Source organism: Bubalus kerabau, chromosome X (assembly GCF_029407905.1).
Source record: "Bubalus kerabau isolate K-KA32 ecotype Philippines breed swamp buffalo chromosome X, PCC_UOA_SB_1v2, whole genome shotgun sequence".
Lineage (NCBI taxonomy): Eukaryota > Metazoa > Chordata > Mammalia > Artiodactyla > Bovidae > Bubalus > Bubalus kerabau.
In genome coordinates, this window is record NC_073647.1 from 137,405,580 (window position 1) to 137,433,133 (window position 27,554).

General features: G+C 39.5%; 1 long non-coding RNA gene across 1 annotated transcript in view; it reads right to left on the bottom strand.

Moving 5' to 3' along the window:
- The window catches only part of LOC129639291 (uncharacterized), a 49,222-nt gene that overhangs the window by 8,734 nt on the left and 12,934 nt on the right, over positions 1-27,554 (bottom strand). Inside the window, exon 2 of the long non-coding RNA XR_008708330.1 lies at positions 2,000-2,081. This is a non-coding gene — a long non-coding RNA (uncharacterized LOC129639291). The remainder of the gene's footprint in view (positions 1-1,999; positions 2,082-27,554) is intronic.

Here is a 27,554-nt window from a genome sequence, read left to right on the forward strand (position 1 = left end):
TAATAAATCAGCTAACTTCCCTTTTGAAATGTCTGTCTTTGGTTCCCTCTCCTCTGTCATAGCTTTCTGATATCTGCTGCCAATGGCACTCCCTGGGAGGTGGACCTAAGCTGGCATGGAGATAATATTGACAGACATTAAAGTATTTTCCTCTCAGGTAATCCAAGTCCTGAGAGTCCCTTGGACAGCAAGGAGATCAAATCAGTCAATCCTAAAGGAAAGCAGTCCTGAATATTCATTGGAAGGACTGATGCTGAAACTCCAATACTTTGGCCACATGATGTGAAGAACTGATTCATTAGAAAAGACCCTGATGCTGGGAAAGATTGAAGGCAGAAGGAGAAAGGGACGACAGAGGATGAGATGGCTGGATGGCATCACCAACTCAATGGACATGAGTTTGAGCAAGCTCCAGGAGTTGGTAATGAACAGGGAAGCTGGCATGCTGCAGTCCATGGGGTCACAAACAGTGGAACATAACTGAGTGACTGAACTGAACTGAAAGATGTAATTAAGGTAAAATGACACCATTAGGGCGGGCCCTAATCCAGTCTGACAGGTGTTCTTATAGGAAGAGGAAATTTGGACACACAGCAACAAGATCATGTGTGGACACAGAGAAAAAAAAAATCCACCCTGCCAGTAACTTGACCTTGGACTCCAAAGTCATGAGAAAATAAATTTTTGTGATTTAGGCCACTCATTCTGTGGAATTTTGTTACAGCAGCCTCAGCAAACCCATCAACCACCTCGCAGGCCTTGATGGATTGTGAAGCAGAAGAAAAAGACTGGGCAACAAATGTCTCTCACATACACCCGCCCCAGCCTCTCCTCCCAACTCAAGCTGAATTTGAGGCAATGGAGAGAAAGACAGGTTTTCAAAACATGAGGAGTTTCAGCTATCTACTCCAGACACAGGATGGGGTATGTGGCAGGCTGTAAACCATTAGGAGAGCCTCAGTGATGGCCTGGGCTCCACACCCTCGATGATGCAGGGTGGAAGTAGAAAGAAACTGCAGTGCAGCTGTACTGTCTCTCCATAACCTCTCTGCATAAACCAGAGGTCTCAGCAGACATAATTCACAGTACACTCCTGCCCTAAAGCAGCGAGCCTGACAACCAGCATCCTAGCCCTATGGGGATCATCTCTATCCAACAGGGAGAACATCATGACTTGGAGTCCTTGCAGGGTGTTTCTTGTCCCTGATGCTCTAGGATGACTCGGAGTTAAGGATGACAAAGACAGAAAACAGACTGGTTCAACATTTCCAAACCAGTATCCCAACTCGAGCTATTAACAGGAAGTATCTATCAGGAGAGTTCCAGGGAACTGATAGTAGGCAAACAACACAGGCTAATTAAAACTTTAAGCTTCCGTTGTTCATACTGAATGGGCAGATATTGTTCAAAATGTCGAAGGCATTAACCAGTTCATTAAAGGGAGACACCTGTGATTGGAACCTGGGTAGGAAAAGTTCTTCAGAGGTCAGAAATAAGCCCCAGTAAACATAAATCCAGACACACACAAAAAAGGAACAGCACGGCCTACTGCATGAATCAGGCGAAGTCACCCTCTATGGCATCGAAGAAACCCTGTTTCCTAACGAAAAGATGACTGAGAGCCGTTACCTGACTGCTTAAGGGAGGCAATGAGCCATTTAACAGACGCTTTCTGACCCCACAGGCTCGTTCCCTGCAGTCGATCCTTCTATACTCAGCAGCTCAAAACACACGCCCTTTTTTCCCTTATGGATCTGACTCCTTACCCCTACTCTGCACCACAAATATGGATGTTTTCAGGTCAGAGCTAGGTTTTGCATGTGCATGCACTGCTGCTGCTGACTGTCACCCTGGTCTTGAGCCTCATCCAGGCCCTAAGAACCTGCTGGGCTGCAGGTTGCAGGCCTGCAACGCCTGCACTTGCCCAGTTTCGAAACCAAAGAAAGAGTCTGGAGTCAGCAACAGAGACATTGGTGGCTTAATGGATGGGGGAGCCTACCTGTCTGAAGCAAGGTCCTGGAGGACACCCCAGAGCTTGCAGCAGACGGTGGGCAGGACAGGACGGCAGGCAGTCTTCACTCCTGGAAGTGAGGAAGGAGAGGTTAGCAGTTAGAGGGGAATTGACCTCAGGTAGGCTCACTAGTAGGAGAAGGCGATGGCACCGCACTCCAGTACTCTTGCCTGGAAAATCCCATGGACGGATGAGCCTGGTAGGCTGCAGTCCATGGGGTCGCAGAGTCAGACACGACTGAGCGACTTCACTTTCACTTTTCACTTTCATGCATTGGAGAAGGAAATGGCAACCCACTCCAGTGTTCTTGCCTGGAGAATCCCAGGGATGGGGGAGCCTGGTGGGCTGCTGTCTATGGAGTCGCACAGAGTCAGACATGACTGAAGCGACTTAGCAGTAGCAGCAGGCTCACTAGTTACCAGGGAAACCAGTAGAGGGCACGCCCCTCACCGTCCCTTTGATGAGAACAATCACCAGCTGGGACCTGGGGCAAGTACCTTCCTAGAAGGTCAGCCCTCTGCAGGGTGAAGCAGGCTCTAGTGGGCCAGGGGGTGTACACAGAGCAAGACAACAGCCATTTGAGTGGCCTGACTATGCAGAACCTCATTAAATATCAGGTAGTCCTCAGGGCCATGCCCCACTTTTAGAAACATCTTCATTTTTGCATTCTCAAAATGTCTCATTTTAGCTGACTGTTGACAAATGTGGTGGCTGAAAGTATCTAATATCTTCCATGGTGTTATTTTATTCAAACAGAGGATAGTAAAGAATTCAAATATCTGAAACTCACTCCTAGAAGTTGTAGACAAGAGGAATAATATTTAGAAAGCCCTGTCTGGTACCTCCACAAATAAAAGGGAAATCCAAAGAAATCTGAAGAAATTCAAAATTGGCCACACTTGGACACTGGTTTTGCTTTTTAGGCTACCTCTGAGCTACAGAGGCTGGAGGAGTCTATAAATGCGGTCCACATTTTCAAATACCCTAACTATTAACAGTTGAAGCCACTTTGTCAAATTATTTCCATGGCAGCTGAATTTCACAGGAGATTAAGCGTCTGGCAGGAGATTAATTAGATGAAACATCTAGTGCATGATTTTTAAATATTGCACACAACTCTGCCAGGGTAAATACAGTCTAAAATTTATTGTATTATTCCTCCCAAGGTGACAAGGTTAAAAGTATATCAACACAAACAAGAACCTGCTGTATAGTACAAGGAACTATATTCAGTGTCTTGTACTAACCTATAATGGAAAGGAAAATCTGAAAAAGAATATATACGTAAAACTGAATCACTTTGTTATATACCTGAAACACTGTAAATCAACTATATTAAAAAAAAAAAAACAAACATGATAATGCAGTAGTAAGTGTGGGAAGTTGGTAACTGGATGAAAAGCCTAGGTGCTCATACTTCTTTTCCTTTCTTTTTCCAGTTCCAAATATCTATCTTTAAAGTTCACAAAGTATCCTTTGTCTATTTGGAAAGAATTTTAAACTTACAGAAGAGATGCAAGAATGAAACCAAAAACATCTTCACAGCCCCAAGTCAGATACATCAATTGCTAACATTATATCCCTAAAGCATTTGAGTGTAGGCTGTACACATCAGGATCCTATACACATGAATGTTCCAGTGTGTATTTCCTAAAGGTGAGAACATACTGATACACAACCACAGCACAATTATAAAACTCAGGAAACTTAGTACATCTATAACGTAAATATATAATACAGAATCTGTCCTCAGTTTTTGCCATATATTCTAATAACTCCCACCAGGATCATTGATATCCAGTTTATATATATCCTAGGTAAATTTTTAGAAAAATAAGGAGATACTTATATATTTTATTATTTCCCTTTATTGTTATGGAAAATGCAGCATACTATAAATACTTCTTTTATACTTTGTTTTTATTTCACAACAGACACTGGAGACTACTTATCCATTTACAAACATATGAAATGCTTTATTTTTTCCATATCATTTCAATTTTAGAATAAGTGTCCCCAAAGTGAGCACTAAACAAGGTGTTTTATGAGAGGGTAATAATTGTATAGGATAGTACTAGTTAAAGTGGCTTCATGGACTAGTGGATTGATATGGGTACCCTGGTGGCTCAGATGATAAAGAATCTGCCTGAAATGCAGGAGACCTGGGTTCAGTCCCTGGGTTGGGAAGAGCCCCTAGAGAAGAAAATGGCAACCCACTCCAGTATTCTTGCCTGGAAAATTCCATGAACAGAGAAGCTTGGTGGGCTACAGTCCATGAGGTCGAAAGAGTCAGACACGACTGAGTAACTTTATTACCAGTCCGCAAGGAGACAAGGATACAAACTGAATGTAAGTGTACTTACAAATTTTACTTAGTAATTTAGCAATGCAGTTTGATGTCTATTGAATCAAATAATCTTTTTTAAAACTCAGATTGTATTTTCTATCTTTGTTATTTTATTTTTCTAGTGATTCATTTTTATTGTATTTTACAAAAATATCTGTCCATGATAAGTTTCAAATTAAAAAGACACGCCCTCTGCTACTGTTTAAGAGGAACTGTGTGTTAAAAGAGAAGAAAAAAAAGTTTAAAATTAGATATTCTTCCAGAAGTAATTTTAGTAGAAGGTAATGTAAAAGTGTGAAATGTTAGTCACTCAGTCGTGCCTGACTCTTTGCGACCCCATGGACTTCAGCCCACAAGGCTCCTGTGTCCTTTGGATTTTCCAGGCAAGAATACTGGAGTGGGTAGCCATTTCCTTCTCCAGAGGATCTTCCCGACCCAGGAATCGAACTCAGGTCTCCTGCACTGTAGGCAGATTCTTTACTGAATGATCTATGAGGGAAGCCTGAAGGTAATGTGCTGCTGCTGCTGCTAAGTCGCTTCAGTCGTGTCCGACTCTGTGTGACCCCATAGACAGCAGCCCACCAGGCTCCTCCGTCCCTGGGACTCTCCAGGCCAAGAACACCGAAGTGGGTTGCTATTTCCTTCTCCAATGCATGAAAGTGAAAAGTGAAAGGGAAGTCGCTCAGTCATTCCCAACTCTTAGCGACCCCATGGACTGCAGCCTACCAGGCTCCTCCGTCCATGGGATTTTCCAGGCAAGAGTACTGGAGTGGGGTGCCATTGCCTTCTCCAGAAGGTAATGTAAGTAGTATATTAAATCAGCCAAGGTGATAGATATTGAAAATGAAAATATTTAATTCAGTTCGATTTAACATACAACTGCTTACCATCTTCTACATATGGAAGATAGGATATGTTTACTGATTTTTATGGGAAACTAGAAGTAAGCAGGAGAAGGCAATGGCAACCCACTCCAGTACTCTTGCCTGGAAAATCCCATGGGCGGAGGAGCCTGGTAGGCTGCAGTCCATGGGCAGCGACTTCAATTTCACTTTTCACTTTCATGCATTGGAGAAGGAAATGGCAACCCACTCCAGTGTTCTTGCCTGGAGAATCCCAGGGACGGGGGAGCCTGGTGGGCTGCCGTATATGGGGTCACACAGAGTCGGACACAACTGAAGCAACGCAGCAGCAGCAGCAACAATAAGCCATGGAAAGAATATCAGTAGGTCTTGAGTTCAAATCACAGCCTCACCACTCCACCAGCTCAGAAAGAATGCTTACTTTCTTTGAGATTCAGTTCCTTCTAGAAAATAGGGGGAAATTATCAAATTCACTTAATTGTTATAAGGATAAAAAGTCTTTATGTTCCAAATTAATATCTGTAGATATGATTTGCAGATTTTTTTCACTATTATTTTTAGTGCCTTCAGAAGAAGAATCCTTCAGAAGTTTAGACTGGCCAACTAGCTCCCACTGAGTTCTAGCTGGATTCCTTCACTAACATGTACCATTGCAAAGCTCCCTTGTGAATTATCAGATTAATGCTTGGTGAACACCAGCCTGAATAAGAAAGTGGTATGAGAGGACACCAAATGAAGGACTGAATCTAAACATATAGTTTTAGATCAACATGCTAAGACAGAGAGCCAAAGTATTGATGCTTTTGAACTGTGGTGCTGGAGAAGACTCTTGAGCATCCCTTGGACTGTTAGAAGATTAAACCAGTCAATCTTAAAGGAAATCAACCCCGAATTTTCATTGGAAGGACTGATGCTGAAGCTGAAGCTCCAATACTTTGGCCACCTGATGCAAAGAGCTGACTCATTGGAAAAGACCCTGATGCTGGGAAAGATTGAAAGCAGGAGAAGGGGATGACACAGGATGAGATGGTGGATGGCATCACCAACTCAATGGATATGAGTTTGAGCAAGCTCTGGGAGTTGGTGATGGACAGACAGGGAAGCCTGGTGCGCTGCAGTCCATGGAGCTGCAAAGAGTTTGACATGACTTATTGACTGAACAACAGCAAGACAGAGATCAAGTCGATATAATTCATATTCAGGCAAATGAGCTGATGGTATAGTTTTCTTCCTTTTCTAAATATACATTTCCAGAGCAACCTTGAAAACTTTTTAATCAAAGTTTCTGAGGTATCTAGTGATAAATAAGAAACTATCACAGGAGAGAAAAAAAAAAAGGCACCTCAGAATAAGAGTCCCTCTTGAAATTCTTATTACAGTTCCTCATCTGCCCATTTTTAATATAAATATAATGTCTTCGTTTCCTTGCCTCTTCAAAAACTGCTTTTCTGGCATCCAAACTGATTTTGAGATTGAGTTTCCATTTAAAAAGCCTAAATTGGAAGTTCACATGGAAGCAGAGCACAAATAGAAGCTCAAACTTGAAAGCTGCCTGGGCCCCCTGTTGAACAGCTACGGAAGCAAGGGTGGCGGGCGTCTGGGCTGCAGCTCTTGCCCAGCAGTGCCTCGCTGCTCCGCCTGCTGTGGTCAGCAATTCTCTGTTGATGGCTAGTCCACAGGCAGTTTTTGTTCCTTTTAAAAGGCTAATTTAAGGATTTTATTTTTGAGAGCAATCTGGTTGCATAGTCTCCAAGACTTGCTGGTGTTTCAAAGAGCAAGGGGCAAGAAATCAACATAACTGTCTTCATTCTGAAGCATGCTACTGGTTTGTGTGTTCTTCATCAAGGATACTGGGTTTCTGTTAGATGACACAAAATGTGTGCGTGTGTACTGGAAAGGACAAGAGTGACAGAGAAGATGAGGTAGATGAGATGTTAATTTGAGGACCTGGAAACAAAAAAAATTCCAGAAAGAAAATATTCTCCAAACAATAGCAATTTTAGTGGTAGGATGTTGCAATAATGGCCCACAATGTGTTGCCTCTCCCTCTGTATCTTTTGGCCTTTCCCTCTCACACAATCTCTGGGTTGCATCACGTGACTTGCTTTGGTCCTTGGGAGATTTGAAAAATGCCTGTGAATCAAGACTTCTCGTTTTGTTGGAAACTGCTGCCCTGTGAACAAGCCTGGGCTAGTCTGCTGGGAGATGAGAGACTCAGAGCACAGTTGTTCCCTATCACCCTGACTGAAGGCCAACCCGCCCTGAAAGCAGGACTACACAATGGCTGTTGTTCAGTCACTCAACCCCATGGACTGCAGCACACCTGGCTTGCAGCCACACAATGGACCTGCATCTAAATGCAGATGCTTCTGGAAGCCCAGGTAAGACCAAAAGAAAAAAAAAAAACATTACTTACACAGAAGGACAAATGCTACATGATCCCAGTTATATGCTACATCTGAAATAGTCAAATTGTATCAGCGGAGAGGAGAATGCGGCTATGGTGGTGGGGAGGCGGGTGGAGCTGGGAGGAGGAGGCAATGCGGAGGCATTAATCAGAGCTTACACAATTTTAGTTACATAAGACCAGTAACTCGGAGAGATCTACTCTACAGCACAGAGCCTATAATTAACAACACTGTATTGAAGGACTTTCCCAGTGGTCCAGTGGTTAAGAATCCGCCAGCCAATGCACGGGACATGGGTTTGATTCCTGGTCCAATAAGAGTCCACATGCCTTGGGAACTCTAAACCCTGTGCTCCACAACAAGAGAAGCTACGGCAAAGAAAAGTCCATGCGCCACAGCTAGAGAGTAGCCCCTGCTCACCATAACTAGAGAGAGGCCTGCACACAGTAATGAAGACCCAACACAGCCATAAACAAACAAACAATATGGTATTGTATACTGAAATTTTTGCTGAGGATATATCTTACATTAAGTGTACTTACCACTATAAACATATGTATAAATGTATAATTTTTTAAAAAACTGAAGAGGGCACAAAGAAAAAATATTTACCCAGCTTGGCCTGGCCCAGATTACCAACTTACAGCATCATGAGTCAAATTAATGGTTGTTGTCTTAAACCCATAAGTTTTAGGCTGCTTTCTTACACAGCTCTACCTAATACAAGCCCATTTCAGTTTTGCTTCTTAAAAGCATTAGATAAATGTAAAATGATAGTTTTCTTATGTTTCCAATGTCACTATTACTGCCTATTGTAGAAGTGCTGTAAAAGAAAAATCACTTCTATTCACTTTAGCAAGTGAAAGATATACCCACCTACTTTCACTTCTCTGAAGACTTTAATACCATTATCTTAAAGGGCTTCCCTGGTGGCTCAGATGGTAAAGAATCCGCCTGCAATGTGGGAGACCTGGGGTTTGATCCCTCGGTTGGGAAGATCCTCTGGAGGAGGGATTGGCAACCCACTCCAGTATTCTTGCCTGGAGAATCCCCATGGACAGAGGAGCCTGGCGGGCTACAGTCCATGGGGTCGCAAAGAGTCGGACACGACTGAGCAACTAAGCACAGCACAGCAAAGGTTGTGAAGGGGAGCAGAATCTGTCATCCCCAAATATGCCACTTCAGCATGAGGATGATTTTGAACTAGATGATCAAAACCATGAAGATTCAGGAAAATCTCCTCACCTCCCCCTCATCTGCCTAAATTTACATTGGAAAAAGGACCTGTACCAGGAAGAGAGTTATTATCAGATTCCTTTTAACCTAAGAAACTTCCTTGTTTAACAGGGCAACCTTTGTTTTCCAAATATCTCCTCTTCCAAAAGGCTTCCTTCCCTTTGTATTCCCAGACCCCTGCTTCTTTGTTAGTTCGAATGGTATTTGAGCCTCAAATTACCTTGCTGCTCTTTGGGTCTTCTATTTTCATGGGGATCCCATAATTATCAGGGTTTTCCTGGTGGCTCAGACAGTAACGAATCTGCCGGCAATGCAAGAAACCTGGGTTCAGGAAGATCCCCTGAAGACGGGAATGGCTACCCATCCTAGCATTCTTGCCTGGGAAATCCCATGGACAGAGGAGCCTGGTGGGCTACGGTCCGTGGGGTCTCAAAGAGTTGGACACAGCTTGGCAACTAAACAGAAACAACAACAACAAATTATTAGATCAGCCCAAGAACCTAGAAGGGAAGAAGGGAAACATTTTCCATCCCTACAATTTCAAGTGTTGAGTCTTTAATGTTACACTGAAATAACTTATGAAAAATACTTCGTACAGGCCCTGGAACATATTAGGCTCTCAGACAATACTTGTTTAGAAAAGGGAAACACTGAACAAGGATAATAAAATATATAATTAGGCAACTCAAAGATTAACGATCAATTCCACGTTGAGGGAAAGGCTTTCAAATGCAAAATTTCAAATGACAGAAAGTATCTTGCAATCTTGTCAACTCCTGCAGTCCAATAGAGAGCCACTGAAGAAGTAATTTCAAAGATCTAAGAGGAAAAGCCCTGTGCAGGAAAGGTTTAAAATGAGGTCTTTAATTTACTCCCCACCTGCCAGATGAATGAATGATATTGCCTGAACCTCCTTATAAACAGGCCAATGATATAGCCAGCAGATCTTTAATATATAAATAAATGTAGAATTTGTGGGCTTGTGAGATACAGCCACCTGGAGATGAGTAGTCCAGTAAGCTATAATTAATAAGCATATTTTTACCTTTATGACCTATTTCTTCATATGCCATTATAAATGTTATAGACAAAATATGCTTCTCAGACACTATTGACCAAATATCCGTTTCAGACATCCAACAAAATTTCCTCCAAATTTTATGTTCCTGTAACAGTTCTAAATACACACTCATCACATCTCATTATGATGATTGTCTATATATCTTGATTCCCCACTAGACATGAATTTCTCAAGTACAGGAACTGTATCTTTTGTAACCCCATGGACTGTAGCCTGCCAGGCTCCTCTGTCCATAGGATTTCCCAGGCAAGAATACCAGAGTGGATTGCCATTTCCTTCTCTGGGGGATCTTCCCCACACAAGGATCAAAACTGTATCTCCTGCATTGACAGGCAGATTCTTTACCACGGAGCCACCAGGAAAACCATTCGGTTGTATACCCTCATCAAAATACCTCATAGCCAGTGGGCATTTAATAAATATGTTTAATTCAATTAAATAACAGAAAATTCCTCTTCATATAGCAGTTGAGCAGAAATACTTCTAAAATATAACCACTAACATTTTAAAATGTTTCAAAGGAGCAGAAATGCATTTTAATGTAGTCTTCAGGGTTAAGAAGGCCCTTTCTAATAATGAGCCCCAAAGCAAAAATAATAAAGGAAAAATATTGAGATTTTATAACCTGAAAATTTTTAATGTTTTATATAAAGTGCTACCACATAAACAAATATATAAGGGCAAATGATAATCTGGGAAACATACTTAAAATACATACAAAAGACCAAGGTGGGGAACCTTTTTATATAGATAACTCCTGTAAATTAATTGCAAAAATAAACATTTCAATGGAAGAATGGACCAAAAAAAAAAAAAAACACAAGTAATTCATAAAATAAACAGACATAAAATATATGAAAAAAGTTTCAAAAAAACCTATGAGCAAACAGAGAAATAATGAGGAACTTTTGTCTATCCAGATTTGCAAACATCAAACAGAATGATAAATTTTAACAGATATCTGAAAACATAGCTGATACAGAAAAAAAGACAGAGAAGATTTGATAAAGAAAAGTTAAAGAAAATCTAAGCCAGAAAAATGTAACTTCACCTAAGTTTTCTCCAGAAAAACATCTACTTCATTGATTACACTAAAGCCTTTGCATAGATCACAATAAACTGTCGAAAATTCTGAAAGAGATGAGAATAACTGACCACCTTACCTGCCTCCTGAGAAACCTGAATGCAGATCAAGAAGCAACAGTTAGAACTGGACATGGAACAACAGATTGGTTCAAAATTGGTAAAGGGGTATGTCAAAGCTGTATGTTGTTGCCCTGATTATTTAACTTGTATGCAGAATACATCATACAAAATGCCAAGCTGGATGAATCACAAGCTAGAATGAAGACTGCCAGGGAGAAATATCAATAACCTCAGATATGCAGGTGATACCACCCTAATGGCAGAAAGTGAAGAGGAACTAAAGAGCCTCTTGATGAAGGTGAAAGAGGAGAGTGAAAAGCTGGCTTAAAACTCAACATTCAAAAAACGAAGATCATGGCATTTGGTCACATCACCTCATGGCAAATAGATGGGGATAAAAATGGAAACAGTGGCAGATTTTATTTTCTTGGGCTCCAAAATCACTGTAGATGGTGACTGCAGCAATGAAATTAAAATATGCTTGCTCCTTGAAAGAAAAGCAATGACAAACCTAGACAGCTTATTAAAAAGCAGAGACATCTTTCATCAACAAAAGTCCGTATAGTCAAAGTTATGGTTTTTCCAGTAGTCATATATGGATGACAGATTTGGGCCATAAAGAAGGCTGAACACCAAAGAATTGATGCTTTCAAATTGTGGTGCTGGAGAAGACTCTTGAGAGTCCCTTGGACTGCGAGGAGAAACCAGTCAATCCTAAAGGAAATCAACCCTGAATATTCATTGGCAGGACTGATGCTGAAGCTGAAGCTCCAATACTTAGGCTACCTGATTCGAAGAGCCGACTCATTGGAAAAGACCCTGATGCTGGGAAAGATTGAAGGCAGAAGGAGGAGACAACAGAGGACCAGATGATTGGATTACATCATCAACTCAATGGACATGAATTTGATCAAACTCTGGGAGATAGTGAAGGACAAGGAAGCCTGGTGTGCTGCAGTTCAAGTGGTTGCAAAGAGTTGGATATGATTCAGCAAATAAACAACAACAATAACATTCATATATTTGATATTCATTTTCCTGTTGATACACAACTGCTATTTCAGGGTTAATTTTTACTATTACAAATAGCATGATGATGAACATTTTGGTTTAAGAGTCATGAAGCACAGGTACATAAGTATATATGAGAGAAATTACTAAATCATATACCATGTATATATTCAAAGTTACTAGATGTAAAATTTTCCAAAGTGGTTGTATGCAAATTATACTCACACCAGTAAACCAGTCATGTCCCCATTGCTCATGATCCTTGACAATACTTAACATCCCTATACATTTAATTTTTGCCATTTTAGTAGGTGTATACTATTATCACATTGTAGTTTTAACTTACCTATCTCTAATCATCAATGAAGTTTAGCACATTTTCATATGTGTAATAGCTATTTAAATTTCCTTTTTCAGAAATACCTGCTAAGCATTTGCTCATTTTCTATCAACTGTTGACATATAATTTGATCATTCAGCAAGACCACCAAACCTGCTTTCAATATCACAGCTGTTTCTTCCAGACTGGCAAATGCTATCAATGCAAAAACATAACTGAAGGTCACTTTTAACTTTCTGCATTCTCCACTTTCACTCATTTGGGCCTGATGGCTCTTCACTAACTTGTTTGCTCTCCACTGTACTTAAGAGGTTTTTGTTGTGATTTATTTTTATTATTTGTAGTTGTCCTTAATTAGCCAGTTGGTCTGCTTTGCTATCCCGTGATTCCAAAAATAATAAATGTAGGCAATCTTTATGACTTAGTTACACTGATTTGTTTTTCTTACAGGGCTTTGTTGCCTGGGATCAATGTGTACAAAGATCATTCCGTGTAAAAACAAACTACATGGATTTCCACCACTGCCTACAAAAAAAAAAAGCTGTTGTAACAATTGCTCTCCCATAATCAACAATGATAAAACTGAGAAAAAAATATAAGAAATACCTGCTTTACAACATTGAACGACAGACAGCACAAGAATGTGATACCTGTGAAAACGGAAATGAGATGAGCTCTATGACTGACTCAGCTCTCTGCCAGGAGGAAATTTCCAAACTAATAAAGGGAGGGGAAACCAAACAATGTTTTTTTTTAGTCTCAGTAAGTTGAGGAGACAAAAATGTAATTTGGAGAGGCTGAGGTGGCTAGAATTTGGGGAACAAAGTACCAAACTGGGATTCCCAGGAAGCGCAGTGGTGAAGAATCCACCTGCCAATGCAGGAGATGTGGGTTCGATCCCTGGGTTGGGAATATCCCCTGGAGGAGGAAATAGCAACCCACTCCAGTATTCTACCTGCAGAATTCCATGGACAGAGGAGCCTGGCAGGCTATAGTCCATGGAGTCACAAAGAGACTGGACTCAGTGACTAAATAGCAATCAAACCAGAAAGTGCTACACAGATAACACATTCTAGAAATCTTTGTGTTTGTCCTCTTGACTCTTAATGTGAATACTAATCTGAGTACATACAAGATAGAATTCCCTGAGGTCAGGCAAAGAATAATTGCTACCAAAGAACAATTATGGGAACTGACACACAAGGGGCTGAGAATTGTTCAATTACCTACAAGCCCAGGAGGAAAGACCTTGTTAAACACATGAAAGTATTTGCTATAAACCCCGAAGGATTTAGTAGTGTGGCTAAACAAATTCTAGAAAAAAGGCAACTTTTAAGACCTGTCCAAAGAAAAACTTAAAACAAGCCTTTAAAGGATCAAGCAGATATGCAAATGCCAAAACTGCCTGCCAGGACAAATCTAACACTTAACATAAAATCTTAAATGTCTGGAATTATTTAAAAAATTAGTACTTATGTTAAAAGAGCAGAAAAATATGGCACATAACCAGGAGAAAAATAAGTCAAAATAAGCAGATCTAGAAATAACAGAGATGGTAAAATTAATAGACAAGGACTTTTAAACAGTCATTATAAACATGCTCAAGAATTTTAAAGAGAATTGAACATAATTGAGAGAAGTAGAAGATAAAATAATGAGCAAGATGGAAATTCAGAAGATTAAAACTGCAGCATCTGAAATGAAAATTTAACTGGAGAGAATTAGCAGCAAATTAGACACTGCAGAATACAAGATGAATAAACTTGAATATCTGGCATCAGAAACTATTTAAAATGAAGCATAAAATGAAAAAGACTAAAAATAAACATAGTTTCATTGCTCTTTAGGACAATATCAAGACGTACCTACCATCTGTGTAATAATAGCCATAGGAAGAATGGGGGGTTGGTAAGTCAAAAATAATATCTGAAGTAATGATGACCAACAACTTTTCAGTTAATTAAAATTATAAACCCACATATCCAAGAAGCGTAACAAGCCCGAAGAAAAACACAAAGAAAATAACATGAAGTCATTTCATCAACTGATGGAAAACCATTGATAAAGAGAAAGTCAAGGGACTTCCTTGGTTGTCCAGTGGTTAAAGCTTCACCTTCCAATGCAAGGGGTGCATATTGGATCCCTGGTCAGGGAGCTAAGATCCCACAGACCTTGTGACCAAAAAAACCAAAACATACAACAGAAACAATATTGCAACAAATTCAAAAAAGGTTTTTTAAATGGTCCACGTCAAAAAAATCTTTAAAAAAAAAAAAGAGAAAGTAAAAAAAATCAGCTAGAGGAACAAAATCACAAAATTCATTGACTTCTCATCTGAAATTATGTAAGGAAGAAGAAAATTAGATATTTTTTAAACGTGGGAAGAAAAAATATCAGTTTTGAATTCTAGGTACTATGAAAATACCCTTCAAAACTTAAGGTGAAATAAGAAAGGTAGCTCAGCTGGTAAAGAATCCATCTACAATGCAGGAGACCCTGGTTCAATTCCTGAGTTGGAAAGATCCCCTGGAGAAGGGATAGGCTACCCACTCCAGTATTCTTGGGCTTCCCTGATGGTTCAGACAGCAAAGAATCTGCCTGCAATGTGGGAGACCTGGGTTCAATCCCTAAGCTGGGAAGATTCCTTGGAGGAGGGCATGGCAGCTCACCTCAGTATTCTTACCTGGAGAATCCCATGGACAGAGGTGCCTGGTGGGTTACAGCCCATGGGGTCGCAAAGAGTGGGACATAACTGAGCAACCAAGCACACACATACACACAAGTAAATGTCATCAGACATAAAAAACCTGAGAGAAATGATCACCAACAAACCCATACTACAGGAAAATGTTATATCAGTTTTAAAGGCAGAAGGGAAAGAATAACAGATTAATTCTGTGATGGTTAATTTTGTATGTCAACTTGACTAGGCTTACCAGATTCTCAGATCTAGCTGGCTAAACATTTTTAGGTGTGCCTGTGAGGGTGTTTCCAGAAGAAGAAGAGATGAGCATTTGAATCAGTACTGAGTAAAGACAATCACCTTCACCAGAGCACATAGGCAGCATACAATCGGTTGAGGGCCTAAAAAGAACGAAGAGGCAGAGAAAGTGGGAATTTGCAATCTCTGCTACAGCTGAGAAATCCATCTTCTAACCTGGACTTGGACTGAATTAACCACAGGCTTTCCTGGGCCTTTAGCTAGCAGACAACAGATCACGGGACTTGTCAGCTCCATAATGCATGAGTCAATTCCTATAATAAATCTCCTCTTATATTTATATATCCTTGTGGTTCTGTGTCTCTCAGTTCAGTTCAGTTCAGTTCAGTCACTCAGTCATGTCCAACTCTTTGCAGCCCCATGAACTGCAGCACACCAGGCCTCCCTATCCATCACCAATTCCTGGAGTTCACCCAAAGTCATGTCCATTGAGTCGGTGATGCCATCCAACCATCTCATCCTCTGTCATCCCCTTCTCCTCCTGCCCTCAATCTTTCCCAGCATCAGGGTCTTTTCCAATGAGTCAGCTCTTCGCATCAGGTGGCCAAAGTATTGGAGTTTCAGCTTCAACATCAGTCCTTCCAATGAACACCCAGGACTGATCTCCTTTAGGATGGACTGGTTGGATCTCCTTGCAGTCCAAGGGACTCTCAAGAGTCTTCTCCAACACCACAGTTCAAAAGCATCAATTCTTCAGCACTCAGCTTTCTTCACAGTCCAACTCTCACATCCATACATGACCACTGGAAAAACCATAGCCTTGACTAGATGGACCTTTGTTGGCAAAGCAATGTCTCTGCTTTTTAATATGCTGTCTAGGTTGGTCATAACTTTCCTTCCAAAGAGTAAGTATCTTTTAATTTCATGGCTGCAATTACCATCTGCAGTGATTTTGGAGCCCAGAAAAATAAAGTCAGCCACTGTTTCCACTGTTTCCCCATGTATTCCCCATGAAGTGATGGACCAGATACCATGATCTTAGTTTTATGAATGTTGAGATTTAAGCCAACTTTTTCACTCTCCTCTTTCACTTTCATCAAGAGGCTCTTTAGTTTTTCTTCACTTTCTGCCATAAGGATGGTGTCATCTGCATATCTTAGGTTATTGATATTTCTCCCGGCAATCTTGATCCCAGCTTGTGCTTCTTCCAGTCCAGCATTTCTCATGATGTACTCTGCATATAAGTTAAATAAGCAGGGTGACAATATACAGCCTTGACATACTCCTTTTCCTATTGGAACCAGTCTGTTGTTCCATATCCAGTTCTAACTGTTGCTTCCTGACCTGCATATAGGTTTCTCAAGAGGCAGGTCAGGTGGTCTGGAATTCCTATCACTTTCAGAATTTTCCACAGTCTCTGGAGAACCATAATACAAACTTGGAGCTACTCAAAGGAATAAAGACATACATATGGGTAAATAAAAAAGAATTTTTTTCTCAATTTTTAAGATGAAAAAAATTCTTAAAAAATAGTGAAATAAGGTACTATTATAGAGTTTTAAGCATACATAGAATAAAAAGTATGAAAGGAAGAGTACAAAGGACAGTAGGGCAAATCAAAGTGTACTACTGTAATGGTTTTACATTATTTGTGAGATGGTATATTGTTATATGAAAGTAAACTATGATATGCTGATAAATTAACATGCAGAAAAAGTGGGGGAGGGAGAACTCCCTGGTGGTCCAGTGGTTAGGACTCCACACTTTCACTATCAAGGGCCTGGATTCAATCCCTGGTCGAGGAACTAAGATCTTGCAAGCAGGGCATGTTGCAGCCAAATTAAAAAAGCATACTGTATGCCCTAGAGCAACCACTGAGAAAATAAACCAAGGAGTTACAGCTAAGAAACAGATAATGGAAATAAAATGGAAAGCCAAATCATACTCCATTTATCTAAAAGCAAATGTGGAAAGTTGAGGGAAAAGGACAAATTGCAGATGGGACAAATAAAAATGAACAAGATGGCAGATTTAAACTTAGATGGATATGTAATTACATAAAATTAAAATGACCTGAATATTCCAATTAAAAGGCAAAGACTGTCAGACTGGATAAGAAAATGAAAGAACCAACTATGTGCTTTCTTTAAGAAACCCACTTAAAAGATATGGATTGACTAAATGTAAAAGAATGGAAAGATACTATGCAAATATGATCAGGGATTTACCTAAGAGATTATTTTGAAGCTCCAATACTTTGGCCACCTGATGTGAAGAGCTGACTCATTGGAAAAGACCCTGATGCTGGGAAAGATTGAAGGCAGGAGGAGAAGGGGACGACAGAGAATGAGATGGTTGGATGGTATCACCAACTCAATGAACATGAGTTTGGGCAAATTCTGGGAGATGGTGAAGGACAGGGAAGCCTGGAGTGCTATAGTCCATGGGGTTGCAAAGAGTCAGACATGACTTAGCAACTAAACAACAATGAGAGATTATTTTAATGATTGGTTCTAGAGATTATTGGTGATATTTATTGCTTTCCAATTAGTACAGAAACACATGATATTTTATAGGTATATGCCACCATTTCTTAAAAATGTCAGATCTCTTAATCTCTTCATAATATAAAATACTCATCTTTTTATACCTTCTGAAGAGACTGAACCAGTAGATAGAATTTTCTAGCACCTTTACATTAATGTCAACAACCTTGTGTTTTCTTTCTTCATCTTTCTTAAAAGCCGCCTATTTTGGCTTAACAAAACCCAAGATTTTGGTATTCAAGGCTGACACCATAAAACAGGGGCACAAACATCTGGTGGGTGTGGAAGAGAGTCATCATTTTGTACAGGGCAGTGGCAGTTGCAGGAGAGAAGCAAAACGACAGCTGTGAGGAGGTTCTGAGCAAGTTCCTATTTTCAGGATGTGCTGAACTCATAATTCAGGCCTAATGAATGTGTCTTTGAGATGTAACAGCCTGTTTAGAGCCCTGCTTCCGCCACTGCAGAAAAACTGAATACAGAAATGGTAATGATTTCATGTAAAATTCATAAATAAAATGCAAAGACAAGGGGACTGTTGCACCCTGGTGCTACACAATGGATTGTCATGTGGTTTAAGGCTGAGTCAATGGAGCTGTTTTTAAAGACTTAACGGCAGTTTATTTCAGCTGAAATATATGTAGAGCCAAAATATTTGTAAGGGCCTCTGACACAATGCTGGATAATAAACTGATATGTTCTGTTCTTCCTACAAAAGCACTAACTTAACATTGCCATCAATATAAGAACCTGGTTAAATCACAGGAGGCAGAGGCCAGTGATCCAAGTTCATGATGGATTGCATGGAGAATGTACTACATGTAAGTCTTCATTTAGACCAGTATCTTTCACATTACAGGTTTGGTTGGACATCAAGTACATATATAGGTCAACATTCAGAAGCCCATAAATAGTTACTTTCTATGAATGGTTTTGGAGAAGGAAATGGCAACCCATTCCAGTGTTCTTGCCTGGAGAATCCCAGGGACGGGAAAGCCTGGTGGGCTGCTGTCTATGGGGTCGCAGAATCAGACACAACTGAAGCGATTTAGCAGCAGCAGCAGCATGAATGGTTTCCATAAGGAGCTTAGGAAACAATATTAGTATGCTGGGACATTGGTTGATAAGCACTAGCAAACAATGAAAAAAGAAACATGATGAAAACCTCACCAAATTCTTACTTGTCTAGTTAGCTGGCTATAGACACAGATGTGGAAATAGATGTAGATATAGATACAGATGTTGATATAGATGAAGGAAATCCAATACTTGGAAAATTTCTCACAGATACTTTATCTTTATTCTAGTCATTTGCACAAGTGATAAAAAAAAAAAAACTAGGAAAAAAATTAGGTAGGCAAAGGACATACCAATCACAGATAATGATGTGGTTCATAGAACAAGAGAAAGCTCCCCATTTGAATTTTAAATCACAGAATGCAGCAATCTTTGACCTTTCTCATTTCTTGAAAATGAGAAAGTAGACAGACTGAGGCAGTATACTGCACCTGACTGAATACTGTCACAGGACCACTAAGTTATACAATGTTTTCTGCACTGCAGCTGGCATCAGTACTGAGTGAAAGGTCATTTTCCAATGCAAATAGGAGAATAAACACATTTATGCAAAGTACAGCATAACTTTATTCAAGGTAATGAAATCGAAATGTGTAGCTAGTTCCACACAAAAATTGTCACTTGAAACTCTTTGCCTCCATACTTTGTCTAGTTTAATAAAAATTTGTATATGCACAGCAGATTTAATCCTGGAGTATGTCTTTTTTCTCCCAATTTCCAGTGAGCAAATAGGACAGTAAGTGTGGTACTGGTGAGGGGAAAGTTGGTGATTGATAGAAACCAAACCTTGACATAGTGTTAGAAGTGGTCCCTTCTTACAATGTAAAGACATTTTCAGCCCTTACTGACAGAGACATTTGTATTTACATTGTACTGAATTATGGCCTCAAAGGGTATCTTTCACTGAATCTGTCCTCCCATCCCAGAGTGCTTGAACCCTTTCCAGCCACAGACAGACTAATAAATGGCTAATAAAGGGCAGCCCTTTTAGGCCTTGCGGTCAGTAAATTTCTACCTCAGGGACAATCCTTTTAATTGAGTCTTAACAATAGATAATGAGGACACCTTGATTATGAACTTTAAGGATTTTTATGGTGCACCAGACTCAAAAGCCTAAGAAACACCAGACAGCCAACATTCAAAATTTACCTATTTTACCATAGTTTCCAAATGTAGCCTCTAAATTGTATCTTCCATTAAAAGGTCTAAGGAATTCTTGGCAAAATGGCTGAATTCAGGAGTGGAACAGGAAATGTACACAATTAGCTTAGGATACTACTGTGTCAGCAAGCAAGAAGGCTGTTAAAAACCAATGAGTTAATATCAAGATGAAAGAGCTTGTGGTGGACTAAGATGAGATAATTAGAGCATCAAAGAGAATAATGACTTCAACAGATTTGAATATGACACATGTATACAAATTCATAAGTTCATAATGATACTAAAAATAATAATTAGAAGTTGTCAGGGTAATAAATTCATCACTCTAAAACTTGATAAATTAAGAAAAGAAACATTTGTCCTGCCTCTCTGATGCTAACTATATTTCAGGGTAACCCCAAAAGCTGATGAGGCAAGTCCTTCTGTATATAAACCTTCTATCTAATAAATGCAAAATAAACTCTAAAATTTTAATATCACCATTGTGCAGTCCTTAATAAAACAATACATCTAGGGAGAAGGCAATGGCAACCCACTCCAGTACTCTTGCCTGGAAAATCCCATGGACAGAGGAGCCTGGTAGGCTGCAGTCCATGGGGTCGCAAAGAGTCGGACATGACTGAGCGACTTCACTTTCACTTTTCACTTTCATGCATTGGAGAAGGAAACGGCAACCCACTCCAGTGTTCTTGCCTGGAGAATCCCAGGGACGGGCGAGCCTGGTGGGCTGCCGTCTATGGGGTCGCACAAAGTCGGACACGACTGAAGCGACTTAGCAGCAGCAGCAGAGAAATAGCATGAATGGCCACAAAGCCGTTAGATAAGAAGACGATGGCAAACTATAATGGTTGGAGAAACCTGAACTCACTGATCAAACATGTTGCTTAAATGAAGTAATGCCATTTGCAGCAATGTGGATGGACCTGGAGATTATCATATTGAGTGAAGTAATGAGACAGAGAAATGCCATAGGACATCACTTATATGTGGAATCTTAAAAAAAAAATGATACAAATGAATCTATTTACAAAACAGAAACAGACTTACAGACCTAGAGAATGAACTTATGGTTACCAGGGGGAAAGGGTTGAGTGGGGGTTAGTGACAGATTGGGAGTTTGGGATGGACACGTACACACTCTTGTATTTAAAATAGATAACCAACAAGGACCTACTGTAAAAAATTAGTTTGAAAAAGAAAATATTACATTTGTTAACTCTTTTACTAGAATACTGATATTAAAAACAAAAAGATCAGTTACACATACATCAAGAAAAATTCTTATTTTTTTATGGTGGGAACACAAAATTAGAACCAGTTTGACAGTTTTTACAAAATTAAACATAGTTTTTCATGTAAGCCAGCAATTGTGTTCCTTGGTATTTACTCAAAGGAGCTGAAAATTTACACCCACACAAAAACCTGTATGTGGATATTTAGAGCAGCTTTGTTCATAACTGCTAAAATGCAGAGGCAACCAAGATGTCCTTCAGTTAGTAAATTTTTGGTCAAAATTTTGATCTAGATGTGGCACATCTAGACAATGGATATTATTCAGCACTAAAAAAGAAATGAGCTCTCAAGCCATGAAAAGATATGGAGAAACTCCAAATACATATTATTCTGTGAAGATACCAATCTACAAAGCCTACATATGATAGGATTTCATGTATATGACATTTAAGCAAAGGCAAAATGATGGAGATGTTTTAAATTGATAAAAATCCAGGGGTTGCCAGGGGTTGGGTGGAGGGAATGAACTGGCAGAGCACAGAGGATTTTTAGCTCAGTGAAACTTCTCTGTATGATAGCATAATAGCAGGTACATGTCATTATACATTTGTCCAAACCTATAGAATATACAGCACCCGGGTGAACCCTAATGTAAACTATGGACTCCGGATAATAATGATGTGTGAATGTAGGTTCATTGGTTTCAACACATGTACCACTTTGGTGGCAGATGTTGATAATAGGGGAAGCTATGCATGTGTGGGGGCAGAGGGTACATGGGAACTCTATACCTTTTGCTCAACACTGCTGTGAACTTAAAACTGCTCTAAAGAATAAACTCAATTTTCAAAATAGCAGCAACAACTGTTCTCATTCCCCACACGCCTCTGTGCAGTGTGACTCTGCCCAGTTCCCATCTAGAGATGGAATCTATTTCCCTCCCCTTGGCTGTGGGCTGGCCCTGGAAAATGCTGTGATCAATAGAACCCAGCAGGAAGTGGTAGTGTATGATTTCCAACACTAGAAATTAAGAGACCCTTTTATCTCTCTTTTGGACTCCTGAGACAACTTTGCAATGAAAAGGCCAGGTTTAGCTTACCAGAAGGTGAGAAGCCATGTGAACAAAAGTGAAAGTGAAAGTGAAAGTGAAGTCGCTCAGTCGTGTCCAACTCTTTGCAACCCCATGGACTGTTGTCTACCAGGCTCCTCTGTCCATGGGATTTCCCAGGCAAGAATACTGGAGTGAGTTGCCATTTCCTTCTCCAGGAGATCTTCCCAACCCAGGGATTGAACCCGGGTCTCCTGCATTGTAGGCAGACGCTTTACCGTCTGAGCCACTGCCAAATACCAGATATGTAAGTGATGTCATTGGGATCCCAAAGCTCAAATTTAGCTGACACCCAGCTGAAAAGCCAGAAGTGAGCCCAAAGATTGAAGGCAGGAGGAGAAAGGGATGACAGAGGATGAAATGGTTGGATGGCATCACCAACTCAATGGACATGAATTTGAGCAAACTCGGGGAAAGGGTGAAGGACAAGGAAGCCTGGTGTGCTACAGTCCATGAGGTCACAAAGAGTCGGACATGACTGAGAGACTGAACAACAACAACAAAGTCCAAATGACATGATATAGAAAAGCCATAGTGCTGAAGCCAGACGAAGCCATTCAGTATTGGGACAGCTTGTTACACAGCAACCAGTAACTGTAACAGAAATATAATACTGAGGTATTCAATGGAAAAATGGCAATAACTATAAATGCTGAGGTATTCAAGGGTGAAATGACACATTATCTGAAATTTAAAATATGCCTAAAAAAGGAGGGAGTAAATGAAAAGGCAAAATATTGAAAAATGGTGAAGCAAGTTTCATTGGATTTTATCATATTATTCTCTTTACTTTTGTGTGTGTTTTAAACATTCTACAATAAAATGGTTTAAAATTTACTTGTGCTTTTAAAATGATTATAATAAAATTATTTATGTATTTATAATATAAACAACAATAAAACACAAATTAAAAAATAATGAATTCAGCATAATCTTGTCCAAGTAGGGCAAAGGATAATAAGAACATCTTAAGTTTCCAAAAGGTTCATTTAAAATCTTTTGATCTATGCATAATTCTAATTTCAACTGGCTTCATTAAGTCAGAGTTGTTCCATACACAAAACAACTTAATATTTTTGTAGTTTCTATACTGAAGACTAATGCTGGCTTTTTTGTAATTGAATCTACCTGTTTATGATATTTTAGCTACCTTAACAATAAAGAGGTCAAATGGTAAAAATAAATAAATAAATAAAATAAAACTAAAAAAAATGAAGGAAGAAGCAACATTTTGAGCACAGGAATCTCAGCTTCAACTGCCTGAAGCTCAACCACAGCTTTCTAAAAACAAAAAAGGTCTCCCCTTGAATCTCCTAGGGAAGAGTATCCTTTGGCTGTTTAGTTGATCATTCAGTTAAAGAAAGAATTTGCATGAGCAAGCATATATGAAATCTTTCTATTAAATTCAAGATATTGACATTTTCTGCAGAAAGCCAATCATATCCGAATATGGACACCTCTCAGAGCTCAACATCATCAACAAAAATAGAGAAGAATGATGATGTGAGTTCATCATCACCCGCAGAGTCTGAAGTTAGAAGAGCACCAGCAGATGAAACAGGGGATACAAAGGCATGTTACATACACATGTAACAGGAGATAGAGATGGTAGTGAACTTATCTTGAATTGTTAGATTCATTCTCATTTTAACCTGGCTATTTGGGGATTCAAAAACCAACAAGAGGCAATACAGATAAAAATATTCAAGCAACCTAGATTTATTCACAAGAACATAATTAGAACCATCAGGGAACCTTTTAGAAGCACAGGAATTTAAAAATAAATCAATAAAAGTACAGATGAAGAATGGCCATAGATAGCTATAATTTTTCAGAATTCAAAATGTGACTGATATTTAGCAAGGTTGAGAACTACTGTAAAGTAAACAAGTTAAAAAAGAAATAGAAATAACTTCATTCATAGAAAGCCAAGCCTCCTAGTCAAAATTGAAACTTCAATTAAAAAAATTAATTTTATTGAAGTATAGCTGATTTCGGAGAAGGCAATGGCAAGTATGCCTGGAAAGTCCCATGGACGGAGGAGCCTGGTAGGCTGCAGTCCATGGGGTCGCTGAGGGTTGGACACGACTGAGCGACTTCACTTTCATGCATTGGAGAAGGAAATGGCAACCCACTCCAGTGTTCTTGCCTGGAGAATCCCAAGGACGGGGGAGCCTGGTGGGCTGCCATTTATGGGGTCACACAGAGTCAGACACAACTGAAGTGACTTAGCAGCAGCAGCAGCATAGTTGATCTACAATGTTTTAATTTCTGCTGTACAGCAAAGTGATTCAGTTATACATACACACATATGTTCTTTTTCATATTCTTTTCCATTATGGTTTATTACAGGATATTGACTATAGTTCCCTGTGCTATCTGTTGTTTATCCATCTTATACATAACAGTTTTCATCTGTTAATCCCAAACTCCCAATCCATCCATCTCCCACTCTGTCTCCCCCTGGGCAACCAGAAGTCTGTTCTCTATGTCTGTGAGTCTGTTTCATTTTCATAGATAGGTTCATTTGTGTCATATTTTAGATTCCACATATATTTGTCATTCTCTTTCTGACTGATTTTACTTAGCATGATAATCCCTAGGTCCATCCATGTTGCTGAAAATGGCGTTATTTTTTTCTTTTCATGGCTGAGCAATATGCCATTGAACATGCATGCATACCACATCTTTGGTGGACATTTAGGTTGTTTCCATATCTTGGCTATTGTGAATAGGGCTGCTATGAACATAGGGGTGCATGTGTCTTTTTGACTTAGAGTAAAACTTTTAATTTTTTAAAAAGGCAATATATTTCATATTCAGGGAATTATCTAGTGCCCATTATGTGCCAGTCCCTGAACAAGCCGCATTTCAAAACTGTGTCTTTTAATGCAGAAATCACTTCAAACTAGATTAAGTTATTTGCATTTGAGAAATGAGAAAAGTAAGGTTCAGTGGTAAAAAATGATCTCAGATCTCTTCGAGCCACTGTCCTCATTGTTCTGAGGACACTGCACAGACTTTTGTGCTCAATTCAGAAATTACTATTATATTAGGAAGTCTCAGTTAAAATGAAATCACATTAGCAATGTAGTTTCTCTGTTATCTACAAGTGTCTTAAACTAACATACCAAATTTGAGACTTATAAACTTCAAAAATGGAGAAAGAGGGTAATAGCCCAGGAAGTATCATGATGATGTGTGAAAGATTTGTCTTTAATCTCCTTCTATAGATAATCCAACAATTGTGCACCTCTCATATTCTAGAGCTTCCTACTGCTCTCTGCCCAGTGTTTTCCCAATGCTCACTGTATTATTTGCCCCAAGGTACACCACACATGGTCTGGATTCCATCTGAAACCCTCATCATCATTAGTATCTGTCTTTTGTCTATTTCCTAACCCTTTGTTTAGTAACTGGCTTAAAAAATTTTAGTTAATTTCTACTCCAAAGAAGGAAGAGGGAATTACTGAGAACTATGGGAATTTTACCATCTGAGCCACCAGGGAAGCCCAAACAATATTAAAAATAAAGAACTTATACTACTTGATTTCAAGATTCATCTTACATTTTTATAATCAAATATTATTATTGATGTAAGGATAGATAAGTGGTTTCCCAGGTGGCGCTAGTGGTAAGGAACCCACCTGCAGGAGACAAAAGAGACGCAAGTATGATCCCTGGGTTGGGAAGGTCCCCTGGAGGAGGGCATGGCAACCCACTCCAGTATTCTTGCCTGGAGAATCCCATGGACAGAGGAGCCTGGTGGGCTACAGTCCATAGGGTCGCAGCATTGTACATGACTGAAGCAACTTAGCACGCACATATGCATGGGAATTTTAGACAATATAACACAGTTAGTTGGAAAAATACTTTGGTTTCAAATAGGGTTAGAGATAGTACAGCTTTTCTTAAAGCACACCAACCCTGCCTATCAGGACACATGAGTGGATTGGAGCTAAATGAGCAGCTTTTTGCTGAGCCTATGTATTTCTATATAAGACCAAATAAGAAAAACTCACTTTCACCAGCACACACAAAAAAATGGTTTGTTGAGAAAATTCACTTTCTGTGGGCAGGCAGTTGAGAAGGTTTATAGATAATCATTCTGAAGAGCTATAGGGGCTCTGATCAATCCATGATATACATACTATTTTACACATTAGGAAAGCAAGGCTCAAAGAGGCTTAAGCAAATGACCCCAGGACACACAGCTTGTAAATGTTGGAGCTAACACTTCTGCTATATGATCTGCTACAAAGTTTACAGAATAGCAAACATTTCCCAACAAATGAAGATGGAAAGAAAAAACAGGAAAAAACACAGAAAGAAAGACAAAAGAAAAGTGACACGATATGAAGTATCTAACTCAGATCCCAAAGCATTCTTTCATTCTGTCAAGCTTAATAAAGAGGTAAACTTGAAACAAACTCAAATTCTGATAATTTGAGTTTATTCAGGAATAGCAGAGAAATTATATTTCAGGAAATGGATGCTGTAGCAAGCTACAGCTGAATCCATTGAGGATTTATGGTGAGCTGTGTTTACAGACAAGGAATACAAAGAGGGCGCAGTCCAGCCAGAGTGTAAGCAGTTAAGTACATTGGTTTGATGATGGGGAGAGATGGTTCTCCAACACCACAGTTCAAAAGCATTAATTCTTTGGTGCTCAGTCTTCTTTATGGTCCAACTCTCACATCCACATATGACTACTGGAAAAACCATAGCTTCAACTATAGGGACCTTTGTCAGCAAAGTAATGTCTCTGCTTTTTAATATGCTGTCTAGGTTGGTCATAGCTTTTCTTCCAAGGAGCAAGTGTCTTTTAATTTCAAGGCTGCAGTCACCATCTGCAGTGATTTTGGAGCCCAAAAAAACAAAGTCTGTCACTGTTTCCTCATCTATTTGCCATGAAGTGATGGGACGAGATGACATGATCTTTGTTTTTTGAATGTTGAGTTTTAGACCAGCTTTTTCACTCTCCTCTTTTACTTTCATCAAGATGGGAAAATATTCTTAGCCTTTATCAGATTCTCAAGGGGTATGAT